We start from the raw sequence: 17,138 nt of genomic DNA, 5'->3' as shown, positions 1-17,138 counted from the left end.
ATATTATTATGTTAAAACACTACAAAAATAGATTTTTATTAGTGTAAGAATTCTCCATGCTCGTTATCATAAAACATACTATTAAAGAACTAGCTTCTGCTCGCGGTTTCGCCCGCTTGAAAAAGTTTTTCCAGGATTAAAGTCCCGTTTTATATTTACACGGGATTGATTGGAGCTTATATTTTAAATAAGACTTCTAGCAATACATCAGTTAAAACATCAATAAATTCCACGCAATAGTTTTTGCATGAAACATATACAAACATACAGACAAACAAAAATGCAAAAAAAAAAAATCTGTTGCCTTAATAAAGACTCTTCATATTAGTTTTTCTTCGATATCTATAATAAACAGACATCGGACTGTTACAATTTTATTTACTACAAATAGATACAATTCCAAACCCAGGCTTTTTAATATCTTTTTCATTTCACTGCTTCGGTTACGCATAATATGCAAGTTTATTCATGTATGCAATGCATAATGCCCAAACCACATACGCATTTACATATTATTGATATACCATACAATAACATTAGGATTCTTGTGCATTCGTGTACTATCGAAGCATAGCATTGTGTTCTGTGTTAAAAACGTTTGGTAACAAGAGACAGTAAGTGTCAAACAAGACATTTGTTACTGTTTGGTTAGTATAATTTAATCTATAGAATTCCAAATAAAACAGGAAATAATATTCATGTACAGGGAGGCGATGCCTATGTCATATAAATATTATATAGTATATACTGAAGCGATTTTATTAAAATAAAAAGAAGTATCACTGACTACTGATATACTTTCTCAAATATAATAAACCAAACGACCGGTACGACTGTCAATGAACAACTGCACGCTCCCAACTGCCAACTGCCGATTGCCTGGGTCTGTAAAACGCTCGGTGTTTTTATAACAAAATGTATCACAAACATATTTTTATCCTAACAATAGTCTGTTAAGATTTCTGTATTTCGTCTGTGGTGTAGAAGTGTAGCACTAGTTTATGTCTCTTTGAACTTTCAAAAAATGTAGGCAATATGTTTTTGTTTAAATGAATAACAAAATAACGATACATATCATTTTGAAATTGTATCTCAGAAGGAAAGTAACTTCTACCAATCAGCACTTTCTTAGAGCTTTACTTCCTTTAACATCAGGTGCAGTAAAGCCACTTTGCCGATCCGAGTTAAATAACAGTCGTCTAATTCGCATGTAATTAATGTAATAATGCCTAATCTGTTCTCATTATCAACGTGAGACTATAGCAGCTTCTAATCCCACATGCTAATGATTCATTTATATAATTAGATACACCTACAACACACCTGGACATTCTCTACATACAAATTACTCTACCTACACTTTAGACTTAGAGCAGTTTTAATAAAAGATCCCAATCTCAATCTCCAGTCCGATACTACGAATGAACCAATCAAAAAACTCATTTGTAAGCATGTCCAAAAAATGTTTTGATTGGTCAATTTTGAGATAAATCGAAAAAAGCGATTGAGTTCATTTATTGAAAATGGTGGTTAATCTACACATATAAAGATAATTTGAAAATTATTTTCCATTACAAAGTTAAAAAATACGAATGGCGACAAATATAATTAACATTAGAAAGAACAATAGACTTGTTTTTGCATGAACTCTCGTAGAATCCGCCAAAAATAAAGAGTTATAGACTCCGACACGTGCTAACAACTATTTCAAGATTTGTAAGGGCCGACTCTTATTGTATTCAGATAAATATTCCGAAAGAGCTGGCAAAAAGCCACGCGTCAACCGCACCTGAACAGCATGAGAATAGAACTGGAACAAAATTTAATATAACTGTAAAATGCTTTATTTATTTATTATAAGTTTTCCAAAAAGAAGTAATTACTGATAAACATAAAAGCATAAAACAACGTATTATTAAAAAAAAAAAAGACACAATATTAATGTAGTTGTAGACACTCGGCAAATAAATAACATGTTGAGGAATTAAAAACTAAGAACTATGAAATCATTAAAAACAAAAAATTCAAAGAATATCATCACTGAACTACTAAATATAGATTATACATACAAAATATGAGAATTAACTAAATAATCACTGGTGGTAAGATATTGGCATGCGTGCGGACAGCGACCACCGAACAAGGTGTTAATCCCGCCAGTGGTCTACCTAAGTCGTGTTCCAGGTTCCGCATATTCGGTTTCGAATAGGTAGCCGTGATCATATTGACTATCGAGACATAATCAACTCTCGTCAACAGATACTCTATCTAGACGTCAACCGGAGTGGAGTTGCTGCATACACATTAAAACACAAAAGTAAAAAACTAAGGTTATAAAAACACAGAAATCTGCGCCAAGAACGACCTCCCTAACTTATAACTTTGGTTTCGAGTAGGTAGGCATGTTCATGTTCACTATCGAATCATAATCGTCTCATCAATAGATATAGACACATACTCACATCAATCGAAGTAGAGTTGCCACATGCGTAGAAAACCAATGTAAAAATTAAGCCTATAAAAATACAGAAATACTGTCCCAAGAACGACCTCCCTAAATTATCTTTGAAAGAAGGAAACGAAAGGATCTTCCAAGGCAGAGGCTGGGGGTTCTCTCTTACCCTCATTGAACGAACCTCTGACTTCAAAGCTATGTGTGTTTAGTTTAATTATCGTCCATTTTGTCGATGAAGGAAACATTGTAAGGAAACTTGCATACGAGACTTCTATAAAGAATTTTAAAGGTGTGTCAAGTTTACGAACTACCAATTCGTATTAGGCCACCATGAAGAAATGTTGCCCGTTTAAAAATTACATTGGTTGAATTCCACAGTAGGATATAGATAGGAATATAATCTATACATTACAAATATATAAAGCTGAAAAGTTTGTTTGTTTGAACCCATTAATATCAGGAAGTACCTACTAAAAATATTTTGATTACTTTTTCACTAATAGGAAGGTCCATTGTTCCTGAGTGCTACAGCCTATTTTTATCCCTCGAAAATATAAAGCGAGGCCTTTACCGGCAAAATCTTATTCACGCGGGCGACGCCGCGAGTAATAGCTACTTTTTAATAAAAAGTCAATATCATTCGTATTATATAATTGTTATAAACCCCTGAATTTCAATCAACCTTACTACAAATTCAAAAACATTTTCATACTAAGGTCTCTGTTGCCAAATCAATTCTTATCAGCATGTTTTCAATCAACCGGGAATATTAAACTCGACGTATGTTGTGAATATTGTTGATCGTAAGCCACGGCCCACAATTATAAGTCATGTGGAAGGGACCGCGGGGTATTATGCCGAGCGTCGACTAGGTAGCGCCGAATCGCATTACTTTGCCTGCATATACTGCGAAAATACATTTATTAAAAACACACCGACCTGAATCGTTTTATCGTATATACTGGTGGCAAGGGTCTATATAACTCGATTCCTGGCGGCTTCCCTTTATGTTGAATCTAATTATCATTAAAATGATTTGCAGACCGCATTCATGCATATTAGTACCTAAGTGTACACCTATTGTGCCGAGTTCCCTGTCGGAAAATATCACCTTTCACCACTGGTGTATATTAAACAAATTCGATTCGTTTCAGCGCGCTTCAATTCAACGCCGCACATAATAGACGTAGTGCCATTGTAAGTGTAAAGCGTGCGAACTAATTTGCACCTCGATTTTATTCGACACGACGCTCCTAGTCGACACCGCGCCTTACAAATCCGCTAGTCGTGACCCTCTCGATCAAACATAACGTGATACCACAAACAAAATATGAATTAGGACTTCCGACGTTTATCGGTTTCCCTTGGATATCAAATATTTATATAGTTAAAATTGTCAAAATTGTTTGTTTCGATAACAATGTTTTGTTTGTGGATGGCTTGTATAAACAGATCGTCCGTGGTTATATCAGTATCAAATTTAAAAATATTATAATAATAATATATAAATAATATCAGCCCTGTATTATATACTTGCCCACTGCTGAGCACGGGCCTCCTCTACTACTGAGAGGGATTAGGCCTTAGTCCACCACGCTGGCCTAGTGCGGATTGGTAGACTTCACACACCTTCGAAATTCCTATAGAGAACTTCTCAGATGTGCAGGTTTCTTCACGATGTTTTAAAAACATTGAATACTTATAATATTATTGTCTATTTGCTAAGTATTCCCCTATACTACATACAACTTTGGTAAAGCATAACTTTACACCACAACTAATAAGGTAGTATTTCAAAGGCATACAACCATCAATATATATGTAGGTACTACTTCCTATACAACTCTCTTTTTATGCAGTCTTGACAGTATCTGCATGACTAAAATACTGTCGATCGGAACTCTAATAAAAATAAAGTAAAATAAAAGTAATAAATGAAAACCTTTTATTACAAGACTAAATTAAAAGAATCCTCTTTTTCTTAATCCAATAAATTAGAGTCTTCATTGGTAAATGAACTTGGTTTTGCCGTCTTGCGGAATCCAAGCAAGAAACCTTGCTAATAAGACACGTTTTATTTTTTGCTCGGCGGTAGTTACTTCTGCAATAGATTCACATCCGAACGCGACATCTTTAATTAGTTTTTATCTATCGCCAGTCGAGCGTTGCTAGTTGCTTTTGTTGTCATTTTATCGGCCTACTTAAATTCTAGTTTGTTATTGCTTGTTGCTAAGGTGGCACGGCGTTTGGGCGATTAAAAAATGTGTTAGATGCGTTAACGTATATTCTATAGACACAAACATCAAATAATTTTACTTATTTGACTAATATTTTTTATTCAAATCCAGGTTTACAATTAGACGCCAGTATTTATATCATGAGCGCCACTCCGAACACAACCACAAGCTGTCAATATTGACCATACTAAAGTCAGTTTGAATAGATATCAGTTCAAATCATTTGAACACAGTGAATGTTCGAAACGCCAAATCTAGTACGTAGTACATATTATATCGATGGTTAGGTGTGATTAATTGAAATTCTATTTTTCTTTTCTCTTTCTAATGTCTTAAAGTTTTCTTCGTATAATCAATGTAATTCCATTAACCCAGTATATTCTTATTTTTTTTTTTATCAATATGATCGTACAAATTGTTTTACTCTAAGTGAAATTTCCAATGAATCCGAGTTTCAAATAGCTCGTTGAAATGTTTTTGCAACAGTTTTTGTTATAAAATCATTTGTTACAGTAACAAAACACAATAGCGTATCCCACGGCCGAGTTCAACGTAGTTTTGTTTGCTGATAACCTAGTTTTGTTGCCACGCGAACGCTGTCAAAGAAATAGTTTAGAAGTGTTACAAGTACAAACTGATAGAAATTACGGAACTTCACGTAGACTGATCATCGTGCGAGATTCGAGCATTAGATCACGTACGAAATTCATAAAAAAAATGCGTTTTGGAATTGTGTGTAGTTTGTTGATTGTTGGAACCCATCCTACAATCATTTATTTTTCCTTTTTGGTTGTTACTTGAATACAACTAAAGCTTATATCTAATGACTGCAGTATTAAATACTGTCTACCGTATGCCTTACTATTATAAGCGCATTCGCTTACTTGAATTAAGTATAAAAATATATCTAAGAAAGTGCCTGTCACATAATTCTCAAAATGCCAAACCAACATTTTCGAATATAACTCAATTCCTTATAGGGCAAATAATACCCGATTCATTCCAAACTAAAAATGCCTTTCAGTGTACTTATTCACTCACCTGTGGTTGTCTAGATAAAATAGATTTATTGATTGGAATTTGAAGTCTATATTCCTAAGTCGCAGCAGCTTGTGCTATCTTCAAATTTCTAGACATTAAATAGTTCACCAATATGCATAAAGATGATGTGTGAAAGATATAAGGAGATATACTTCTTAAAACACATTCAGATTATGAAATTCTTAAAATCGACTATCCATTCATTGGTGTTGTCTATCACTCTACTTATTTTGTATTATTCACTTCATAATAATTGTTTTTTCATGTGAAAGTGTTCCTGTCGGTTTGGTTGGTGAATAAATGATTGGAAATTAATATTTGCAGGCGCAGGCTTGTTTCTTGCTCCACGAGTTAATAATGCAGGTTCCTTGCGGAGTTCACAGTACAGTTGCTCTTATTTCTTATCCTGTTTGTGTTACTGTATAGAATATTTGGCGTGTTTGGTTTATGAAACTTGGAGTTCGGTATTGCTAATATATTTTGTTTGCTTTCAAAGTGTATATGCAGCTATATATCACAGCCCGGATAGCGATCTCCTCACACATTACACCAGGTGTTAAAACCCACCATAGTGGCTCATGTGTGTCGCGTTCTGGAATCAGCCTGTGTATATCCTGTTCAAACAGGCCGGCATAATTGTGTCGACTGTCGAGGGGTAATCTTCTCTGGTCAGTCAACATTCTATTGGACCCCACTCCACTTACCATCAGGTACAGTGGGGTCTTCAAACAATAATTCAAAATGATTTCCCCCCCGTGACCATGAAGGCTGCAAAGTCTTCGAAACGTCGGGAGAAAATAATAATATAAAAAACCGCGATAAAATCCGTTTAAATAGTTTTTAGTTTTTATTTCAATAATTCAAACCAGCACGAATTTATTCCTGACATGGGCATCAAACTCGGGAAATTTTGTTCACTTATAAGTACTGTCATCAGACCAAAGAAATTTACTGACTGTCATAACCTGTTAATCAATACTACCTCGGTGGCGCAATTGTATTGCACGCGCGGTACAACACTACTCTAAGGTTCTGGGATCGTATCCCGTGTCGGACAAAATTATATTGGGTTTTCTTTCCATTATCAGTCTGGAGCCTAGTACTTATTTGTGCCCGATATGGCGTTAGGCTCGCCCCTCCATCACATCACGGGACCGAAAACATATGATGAAAAGGTGATGCCCTGGTTACACCTCTGCCTACCCTTAGTGTATCCACTACTACTAACATAATATGATATGTGTTATAACGTATTAATGAAGCTATACTAAATCCTAATATTACTCAACTGACGTAGTCAAATAGTGCTATAATCTTCGCAAATTACGTAAAGCAAATCTGAACTTCATTGTTGGTACAGGTAATGGGAAACTACCTTCAACTTAGCTACATTATCGTCAAACTTGCTCTAAGCGACCTCGTTCATCTCAAAGGCTAATAGATAAACTATCCACCCTTTAATCAGATGTAATTCCGGTTGACATGACGTGAAATGGTAGTAGGATATAAGAGCACTATAGAATAGGCACATGGAACATGTCGATGTTTTTCTTTCTTATTTAAATGCATAAATCAAATCGACAGCCTCTCGATTCACAATCAGCTCATCAAGTGATGAGAAAGAAAAATACTTATTCCTTTAGATTTTCCTATTTTTCTTTGTCCATTAAAGTCGTATTATTTCATCCAAAGACAAACAAATTACCATCTTTCTATGAGTGTGAGAAATCCAAGATTATAAGCCACATCTCTAACGCATTAACTGAGTTCTAAACATTTATCAAACGAAGTTACAAAAATAGAGCATAAGATAATTAATAAAATATCAAATATCAATCTTTCGGTAACTCAAAACTGTAAACAGGTTTTTTTTACCGTACCCACGTCGACGTTATTTTGGAAATTGTTATGAAACACTTATAAATAGTGAAAGCATCACGTACTTAAAATGACAATTGGCTCGCTGCCAAAATATACATTTGTCAATGAAATGCGATTATCGTATCACAAATCAGTTTGGAAAAATTGCGAAGACAATGCGATGTTTTATTAGTATTTTAATTTATTTCCAATTTGTTAGAAGTTCCGACGCGCATGCCCTAGCTTGATAAATGAACAGCTGTTATTAATATTGTGTGAATGAGTTCTTTAGTAGTTTCTACTATCGTATGAACGATGAATTGTTTTTGAGTTTTAGTTGCGGTAGCTAATTAAACATCCTCATTCAGTATTCTGAAGGGTGTTTATATAAGTTATTACACGATTAGTTAATTATTTACATAAATAGTTTGCCTCACTACTTATGTAAATAAAGACTTTATTAATGACCAATTAATTACCGATAATTTATACAATCTTTGAATAATAACTGTTAAGTAAACTATAAAATTTAAATCATTAACTGGCGCCGCCGTCGTCATATTCTTCTGCCCAAATTAATCGCCTGTTAAGATTGCCTATCACATCCCCTTTGATTAAGAGAGGCTTAATAGGATTGATATCTGAGATAACCTAGAGGAATTATTGGTAAATTGTTTCTTAGATTGTCATTGCCATAAAATATAAATTGTTCAATAAAATTTTTGGTGGAGTTCCGTATCAAAAAGATAAATTTGGACGCTTTTTGAATGTAATTTTATAGATACCCCTTATTATGTGATATTATGTATTCATTTTTCTAATTTTGTTCAAAAAAATATACAGTCGAATTGAAAACCGCCTTCTCTTTTTGGAGTCGGTTAATAATAAACGTTACATGATGGAATTAAACTAATTTTCGGATTCTATCGCGGCTAGTATTTTATTTTTCTCCCGACGTCCTCCCCCCCCGTGACCATGAAGGCTGCAAAATCTTCGAAACGTCAGGATAAAAATAAAATACTAACCGCGATAGAATCTGAAAATTAGTTTAATTTCAATGTCTAACATTCGCGTAAACATTAGAAATCGTTACATGATGAATTAAAATAAAAATTAAAGTGGTACAAAGTTGACAACAGAAGTTAACCTTTGCCTAACATTTTTAAGTAAAAAAAACTTATGCAAATTCTGGAAGATGAATAAAATAAGAAAAGATATAACTGATAATGAAATTCCGACTCATTTCACGATGTTAAACATTTGTTTTACATAAACAAAGTCTAAAAGAATTTGTTGTGCGAAGTATGAAGACAAGCACACTTACAAAATAAGCCTATTTATTTTCACGTCATGTGATCGTAAATCATATTTTTTCTGTAACAAGCGGAAGTCGCGATAAAGGAACAACGGTGAAACAGCCTTACCCTGCCATCAGATAATCTAGATGGGACAGGAAAGCTAGATAGAACGAATAACATAAGATTTACGGAGTTAATCTTTTGAAGACCTGATTCTTTTTGTATGATGGCTCGAACGTCAAATGTAGCAAGTTTTGTTAACAAATAAAGTTTCGACCTTTTCTTTATTAAATATTATTTTGATGGTGTAATCTGTCAAGTACTTATAGAGTTTTAAATATTGCAACAATGAAGGTAGCTTGCCAAACAATTACTGTAATGAACCTTTGGCACAACACCAGCTCTAAGTAGACTGTGAAGAACATAACAGTTAATCTCTGGTGAAAATGTTCTAAATTAGTTGTCCACTGAAATACGTTGCATAATTTGGAGAGGTGATAAATGTTAAGTAGTCTGAACGTTTTCTGTTGGATTAAAAAATATCTGTATTTAAAACGAACATTTAAATAGCTCATGTAACTAAAATGTAGTTTAAGTGCTTCTTTTTATTGAGACAATCCGAGCTTGTTCGAGAAAAATCCTTTTAATCAACAGCTAATTACACCAACAGGCTCAAATCACGAATTGATTTAGAAATTACTACTTTAAATCCATAATTTTAAAGTTGAATCAATTTTTTTACAATTCATCTCATGATTACCGGAATCCGAGTACACGTAAAATTCCCTCGGCACCAAGACTTCACGCGGAAAAAGAATCCAGCTAAAAACTCAGTAATATTTGGAGAGTTTCCACTTATCGTGAATGAACTAAAATCCCAAGCGATCTTCAAGAAAAATGGTGCAACCATTCAGATGTGATTTTCTACTGCATTCTATTTTAGTTCCGTCTTAACGTCAAGTCTTGTCTTATTTTGGAATCTAAAGATTTTATGAGCAATAAATATAGATTTTGCGAATCCACAGGTTTAAATCACGATTTTTTTTTACCAGGAGTAAGTGATACGTGGTAGTTTTTCACTGTTGAATTTATAACTGTTAGTGTTGGTCCAATGATCGATAATCGATCGTCGAATTAAATATACTTGTACCGCATATTATACATGTTAAATCTTATTTTTCTGTACTGTAAATGAACTTTAATTATGCCAAATATACACTGCGCGCTAAAATAAAGTACAAAGATTCTTCTTCGTTTATTAGTTTATAGATTACGATTAGAATTGTTGTATTGCCAGTTGCAATATAAGGCCATTTTATTATACTGATAAACAAATAAATCAATAAGTTTTCCAACATTTCATATTTTAGTATCTAAGTTATAATTTGATGTAACTTTGAGTACAAATTATCAAAGTGATGCTAAAATTTATCTATTTCTAATTAAAACTTTGTTTCTTTCGCAGGTAATTCAACTTGTATAATTAAATTATCAAGTTCAACGACGCGGGTAACAGGTACGACTTAAGTATCTTACAACTTTGTGACGTCAGGCGTTAACGCAATTTCAATCCTTGTCTATATTTTTATATTTCCTTTCAGTCATCTTATTTCATATAACAAACAAATTTAGTGCCTTCAATAACCACTAAAATCCAAAAATAATTCATCATTACCTATATATTGGTTTCCAATTTTGGAAACGGTTTAATTTAATTATTTAATTTTTGTTTCAATAAGAATTTTCTACAAAGTAAAAGAAAATAAAAAAAGCGATGAATGAAATCGGTTAAGTCGTTCTCAAGGTATCACGTGACCAACGGAAATAGATATTATTTTTTATATAGATAGATTGGTGGTGATTGTACTCTTTGGCCTGTTGTAAATTGATTACTGTAATCAAAGAAATATGAAAAAAAATTGCTCTATGTCACCACATAATATTTGAAAAATCACACAGATTCTCGCTTCAAAAAACGAAACAAAAAACAAAACGTTCACCATTCTTTCATTCGCAAACCATTTATCTTCAGTTCACGCATCGTTCACGAATACACCCGATGTGAAGTACAAAAAACTGGTTGCTTTTAGGTTTTAATATTATTCCAAAACTGGATGATGGCTGACGTGATCTGTTAACGTCATAGAAGTTATGATATATGCGTGTATATTTCTACTGCGAACTGATTAAAGCTAATATCTAATTGTATCAGATTTTTCCACTGAAGGTCTTATGTAGAAATGGTAGTCTCACTGCCGATTTCTTATCAACAAAAACTGTTTTTTTTTTTCGTAATAGAATATAAATCAAAACGCGGGCAAAGATCATACAAAGCTCAACAAATGACAATAGGTTATCGATAATGTGTCGCCTCACGCCTACGTCCCTAGCCCAAGGCGATGGAAACAAAGCGATACAGCCGTCCCACACATGCAATTCATATACGGGAAACAATTTATTTACATACAAATTGGTATCTTGCTGACAGATGGAAGAAACTAAATTTTAATGGATATACAAGAAGCGGCGATAGCCTACTTGAGAGTATAACGGATCGCCGAAATGAATGTTAGCAGGTTCAAAATCCAAAGGCACGCATCTTGACTTTTCCAAAGTTATGTGTGTATTCTTTGCGAATTATTACTTACTTTAACGGTGAAAGAAAACATCGTGAGGCAACCTGCATACCTGAGAAATTCTTTAAAAGAATTTTGAGGGTGTGTGAAGTCTGCCAATCCGCACTATGCCAACGTGGTGGACTAAAGCCTAATCCCTCTCAGTAGTAGAGGAGGCCCGTGTCCAGCAGCGGGACAGTATATAATCCAGGGCTGATATTATTATTATTATATATAAGATTTCTTGTGTACATATATGCCAATTGCTATAGGAAGCCTAACAGCAAGTCCTGACTTCATCTTAGTTTTCTACGAAACGGTCGAACTATCCAGATTAAACTGGACCAGTCTACGCTTTTCTCCCTTTTTTATCCTTACATGATATAAAACAAAGTCTCTCCCCGCGTTTGTCTGTTTATCTGAACACGATAAATACAAAAAGTATCTAACGGCTTTCCTTGAAATTTGGTATGAAAATAGTTACCTTAGAAAGAATATAAGTTACTTTTATCCTTGAGAAATATACAGCGAGATATTTATCCCGGAAAAACCATTTGACGTTGACGAAACTACGTGCGAAAGCTAGTTTTAAACAAATAATTATGTATAAATAAGGCTCATTAACAGACTATAATTATAGCTCAACGAAAATTAATTAACAGGTTCTCTACTCCCACTTGGTCAACAAATATTTATCCAGTCGGCAAGTATTTGCCTTAACTCCGTACCTTAGGATCGTACGGATTTGCCGTGTTACGCAAATTCCAATTTGTAAATGCAGAACTGTGCAAGCCTCGAGATCGATACGTGTATTTAGTTGTATGTCTGGTTTATTGGATTAGTTGTATGCAATTCGATGCCCTAGACATGATTCCGTATATAATATATTCTTAAAAAATTACGAATTAATTTTAAAAAAATGTAGCAAATTGATGCTGGAATATTGAAGATAAGGTTGGATGGAAATGATAGTCAAAAAAATATGTTTGTCTGATTGTGTAGCTATACTTCCTCTGATGTTTTATTTGAATTAAAACACTTTTTATACTCAATATTTAACGCAGGTGAACTCGCGAACGTTACCTAATTTATACCTAACTCTCTATGACAGTGTGGACTCGTAACGTTGCCGTTTTACGTTATCTTTGTGACATTTGCGTGGAATCTTAAACGCGGTGCGTTGCGTTACATGCTTCTTACGTGCTGTCAAAATGTTTTTAATGACTTATATTAATATACCAATATTCAAAAGGACTTCCGAGTCGTTAAGTTCCGTTCTAAGTAACCGCACATGTTCTATTAAACGCGCGAAGCATTTTTGATTAAACTCGAGCGAGGCGCTTGCCAAGTGATTGTTCCACTTTGCATAATAACCATTTGCAGTGGTCTAACTGAGACGCAGCGTGTTATTTCCCATCCAGACACATTCGGATTACATACACTATTGGAATATAAGCTGAATAGGAATTGTGTCGTGTGTGTTTTGTGTGTTATTAGGCCATTTCAGAATCAAACTGGCTCGGTGGTGTTATTACGGTACGACTGCAGCAATATCTCGGATTCGATTCCCGGGTGGGGTAAAGTGAGTGGGTTTATTTACTCAGTAACAGCCCGGAGTCTGGTAATTGTGCTTTGGCAATAGGCTCGCGCCCTATTCAATCATGCGATGGAATACATACGGCGGAAAGTGGGTGAATCAGTTGCACCTTTTCCTACCACTTCGGGGATAAAAGGCATCAGTGTGTGGGTGTGTGTAATTTGCAAAAAAAAAATATGGAGAGTTTCGTAGATTCTATTATCTTTACAATAATTTGTATATAACTATTTCATACGAAGCGTAGATGCTAGCTATTAAACGTGTTTTTTTGTAAACATATACAAAATATAAATAAATTTGTTGCCAAGAGAACTCAAACGATAAAATACAAAAATATAATACAAAGCATCTTAATATCATAATAATTGCTGCCTTATCAAAAATCAATAAGGAAATTGATATGATTTTAAAGATTACTGATAAAATGTCATTAAGTCAACGGCCTTCCCGGCATCATTTTTAAATTACAATAAAACCATTTTATATCCCTATAAAACGGATTTGAAACCATCATTTGATTTACAACGTTTAATGTTCTTAGGCGTTTGACGGTGGGGGGGGGGGAGTAATAAAATCTGTATCAACCACGCCCGGGGTGTTGAACGTAAATATCATAGTAGGCAACGCGCAGACGCTGTCAACTTATTGCCGAGAAACGGTACACTAAAATGACATTGACAGTTGCTTTAGAACTATAGTAATGACTAGTTATGCTAAGGGTGTTTTTTTAATGGTGATTTGATTTTTATTCTCTATTTGTTTTGTATCTGCTACTATTGCTCGACATTGGCAAAATCACCGATAAATAAACAGTGCTAGCCAAAATATAAAAGAATAAGAAGAACTATATTAATTTCGCAACTGTCAGTTTTATATCGGTGCGAATCTTTGCGTCAAGTTGACAACGTCTGCGGAATGCCTAACCAGAAAATAAAAAACTTATCGTCTTACACGTACCTAATGGTTTTATGGAAGTCAGTCTGCCTTGTAAAACTACGTTATATGTATTATTTGTCAATTATCACTGTGTTTATGATGAGGGAAACGTTATAGGGAAACCTACATACCTAAGAATTTACAAGTCATGTGCAGTCTGCAATCCTCCAGACCTTTGCAGTGGACTAAGGGGCCGCTCAAGTATTACGTAACGCGGTTTTTGAAAATTTTTGATCTTCCCTCCCGCCCCTGTAACGCATCGTAACTTTTTACAAGACCCTTCCTCACCCCAAAATTGCGTTACGTGATACTAGAACGGCCCCTAAGACTATTTCACTAGCAGGGCAGCCTCGTGCTGTCAATAGAGAATATAGAAACAGTGTTATCATTATAACATTCTAACACAATGGGTCAGATGTCACGGCACGTATTCATTGTTAAATCAGTTCGTAACACGGCGTTCATATCGCCTATCATTAGCGTGTATCATTAGCCAACCCAATACATCAATTTAATTGCAACAATTTACTGTGTTTCGACTATCACAAACAGTATACTAATAAATCCCTGGTTCATAATCATAATCTAAAAGCTCATGACTAGGGTAGTGAAGGGGTAGACAGAGCAACTAATGTTGTACTGTTCGCCGAGGTTATTAACCTCATCATGTAATAAACTATAAGGGAACACAGACAAATCTCGAATATTACGCGCGTCAAATCATCTACTTACATTTAAAAACCGGCAGTAATATTTTTTCACAAAGTTAAACTTTTAATCTTTTGTTTATGTTTTATAATACGTTAATTCGTCAGTATGCTTCATGAACAAAGCCTTTCAAACTTTGGCCTTTTAAACCATTTAATGGATGTTCAGCGCTACTAGAGGTATTGTGCAAACTTGCCCCGCACTTCGCGAAAAATTCACTATGAAAGTTGAGTTGAAAAATTGTGGGGCTTATTAATAAAATGTAGGATTTTCTAGCACGAGTTACCGGCAACTATTTTGAAGTGAATTTTAATGTTGTTAGATAGATGTTATGTATGGATAGTGTATTTATTTTTACAGTTTCGAAACTCAAAATGAACCCTTGTAGCATCAATATTTTGTTCGTCCATCTGTCTAGACTATTTTATTTTTGTCATGAACACGAAGAGGTATCCAATTAAAATTCATATCAAATACTTGCATGTACTAAAAAGTTAAAATGTGTCAGTCAACGCAATCAAAAATATGACAGTTTCTGTCACATATTTTGCGATTACACGAGGAAATCCAAATCTAAAGAGTACTTCCCATAGATCTAGAATTATGAAATTTGCGAAGAATCAATGTATTAGCACATGTGAAAGAAAAAATCTGTAATCCGGAAATGTGTAATTTAATAATAAAAAGTTTGTACGGAACCCTCGAAGCGCGAGTCCAACTCGCACTAGTCCAGTTTTTTTATCCTGCCGTAGCAAAATGATTAATAAATACAATGCATAACAACTCTTTATTGCATAACTAAAGACGTCTAAATTATGCCTACTCATTACAACTGAACATATACTCCGACTGAGTATGTATACTAAGTTCTTCTACTACTAATTTCCTCTGGCTATTCGCGATCTCTGATCTTTGATCGCGCGTAGCCAGAGCTAGTTACTGCGATGCTCCATCATATTCGCCCTGTGGAATGGGGGCGTTTGGAGAATTCCACCACGGTATCCCCTGCCTGTCGTAAAAGGCGACTAATAGGGGCCATCGGGGGGTCGTCGGCGGGCGGCTGGGGGCCGTCCGCTCTTAGTGTACGTTGTGCACATCTCGCACATTGTGATGACCCCCGAGATGGACGGCAGCGTGGAAGGTAGGCCTCATGCTGCCGTTGACGCCGAGAGCGTCCTTCGGTTACGACTGCGGACGAAAACTTAAACATTTCAGTCAGAGGAAGCCCACAGTCGTCCCTAATGCGCCGAAGACGGCCACCGCGGAGTTTTAGTTGGTATGCCGTGCGTGTATATAGGTTAGGGACTCGGCCCGGCGGTCACCCGAAGGTCAAGATCAAATCCGGGTGGCTCAACGCCGGGCCGTAAGGCACGGTGACCCCAACATAACCGCTCAGTCGCCCCCAGGCACTTTCTCCGCGAAAACAAAAAAAAAAACAAAAAAAAATGCTCCATCATATGAACTATTGCAGTCGCTATCCAGGAACAAATATCAGCTTCCAATGCAACAGCAATATCGAGTAACGACACATCCGGTCTTTTTAATTGCAATAAATTCGCACATATTACGTATTAAATGAAAAAAATATATACAATTGGAAATCTTACATAAGCTCGCTTTAAGTCCTATATTTACAAATAAACGAAATGTAAACAATGTGCGAGCCGCAGCTATTCAATTTAGAAGGAACCATTAGAAGAATGTAAGGGATTCGGGGATTTTCAACCAGGAAATTGTTGTACCGACGGGCTCTAATTAACTGCGAAAAATTAAGAGGGCCCAATGTAATTAAACGAAAGAACTGCGAGACTTCAGCGCGTTGCGTAACTGACAAAACCATCACATTAACTAATCGGATAATTGAGCCAAATGGACCGAAATAATCTGCATTACCATTGCTCTTTAAGGGAAAAATTATATTAGGATTTATAATAACAATATATAATTTAGATTTCTTGTCAACGTATTGACTTTACTATTAAACTTAGAAAAGAGATAAAACTGTTATGTATCTCGAATGAATTAGAATACAGTTTTTTTATAAACACAACAAGTTATATATAAATCAAATAGCTATAAGTAAATAAAATACGAGAATAAATATCTTCAGCAAAGATACAACCAATCTTATCTAAACATAACATCACATCCCCATAACAACAAAAGATAAGCTATACGGTCTATGAGAAAATAAAAACAAAAATCCAACGCTTTCAACTTAAATGATTTCCAGCCTCATTTGATTCAAGTTGAAGTAACCTTTCGCTTGTTATCGCTTTGAGCAATCTACACTGGCGAACCCTAATTTCCTGGAAAAGAAAATAGACGCATTCTGAAGATTTCGCGACGTCTTCAATGTTCCACGCCCCCGGGATAAGGAAAACCTGACCA

The 17,138-nt window shown here is 35.0% G+C and overlaps 1 protein-coding gene across 4 annotated transcripts in view; it reads left to right on the top strand.

Moving 5' to 3' along the window:
- The window catches only part of LOC115449750 (CD151 antigen), a 187,211-nt gene that overhangs the window by 51,424 nt on the left and 118,649 nt on the right, over positions 1-17,138 (top strand). The window contains exon 2 of one of the 4 annotated variants that reach the window (XM_037441221.1): positions 10,357-10,407. The exons of the other annotated variants lie outside the window; for them this stretch is intronic. The gene's annotated coding sequence lies outside the window, so the exon portion shown is untranslated. The remainder of the gene's footprint in view (positions 1-10,356; positions 10,408-17,138) is intronic. 4 annotated transcript variants of the gene reach the window in all.

Source organism: Manduca sexta, chromosome 22 (assembly GCF_014839805.1).
Source record: "Manduca sexta isolate Smith_Timp_Sample1 chromosome 22, JHU_Msex_v1.0, whole genome shotgun sequence".
NCBI lineage: Eukaryota > Metazoa > Arthropoda > Insecta > Lepidoptera > Sphingidae > Manduca > Manduca sexta.
The sequence above is the reverse complement of the archived record's forward strand: the minus strand, read 5'-3'. Positions and strand labels throughout refer to the sequence as shown.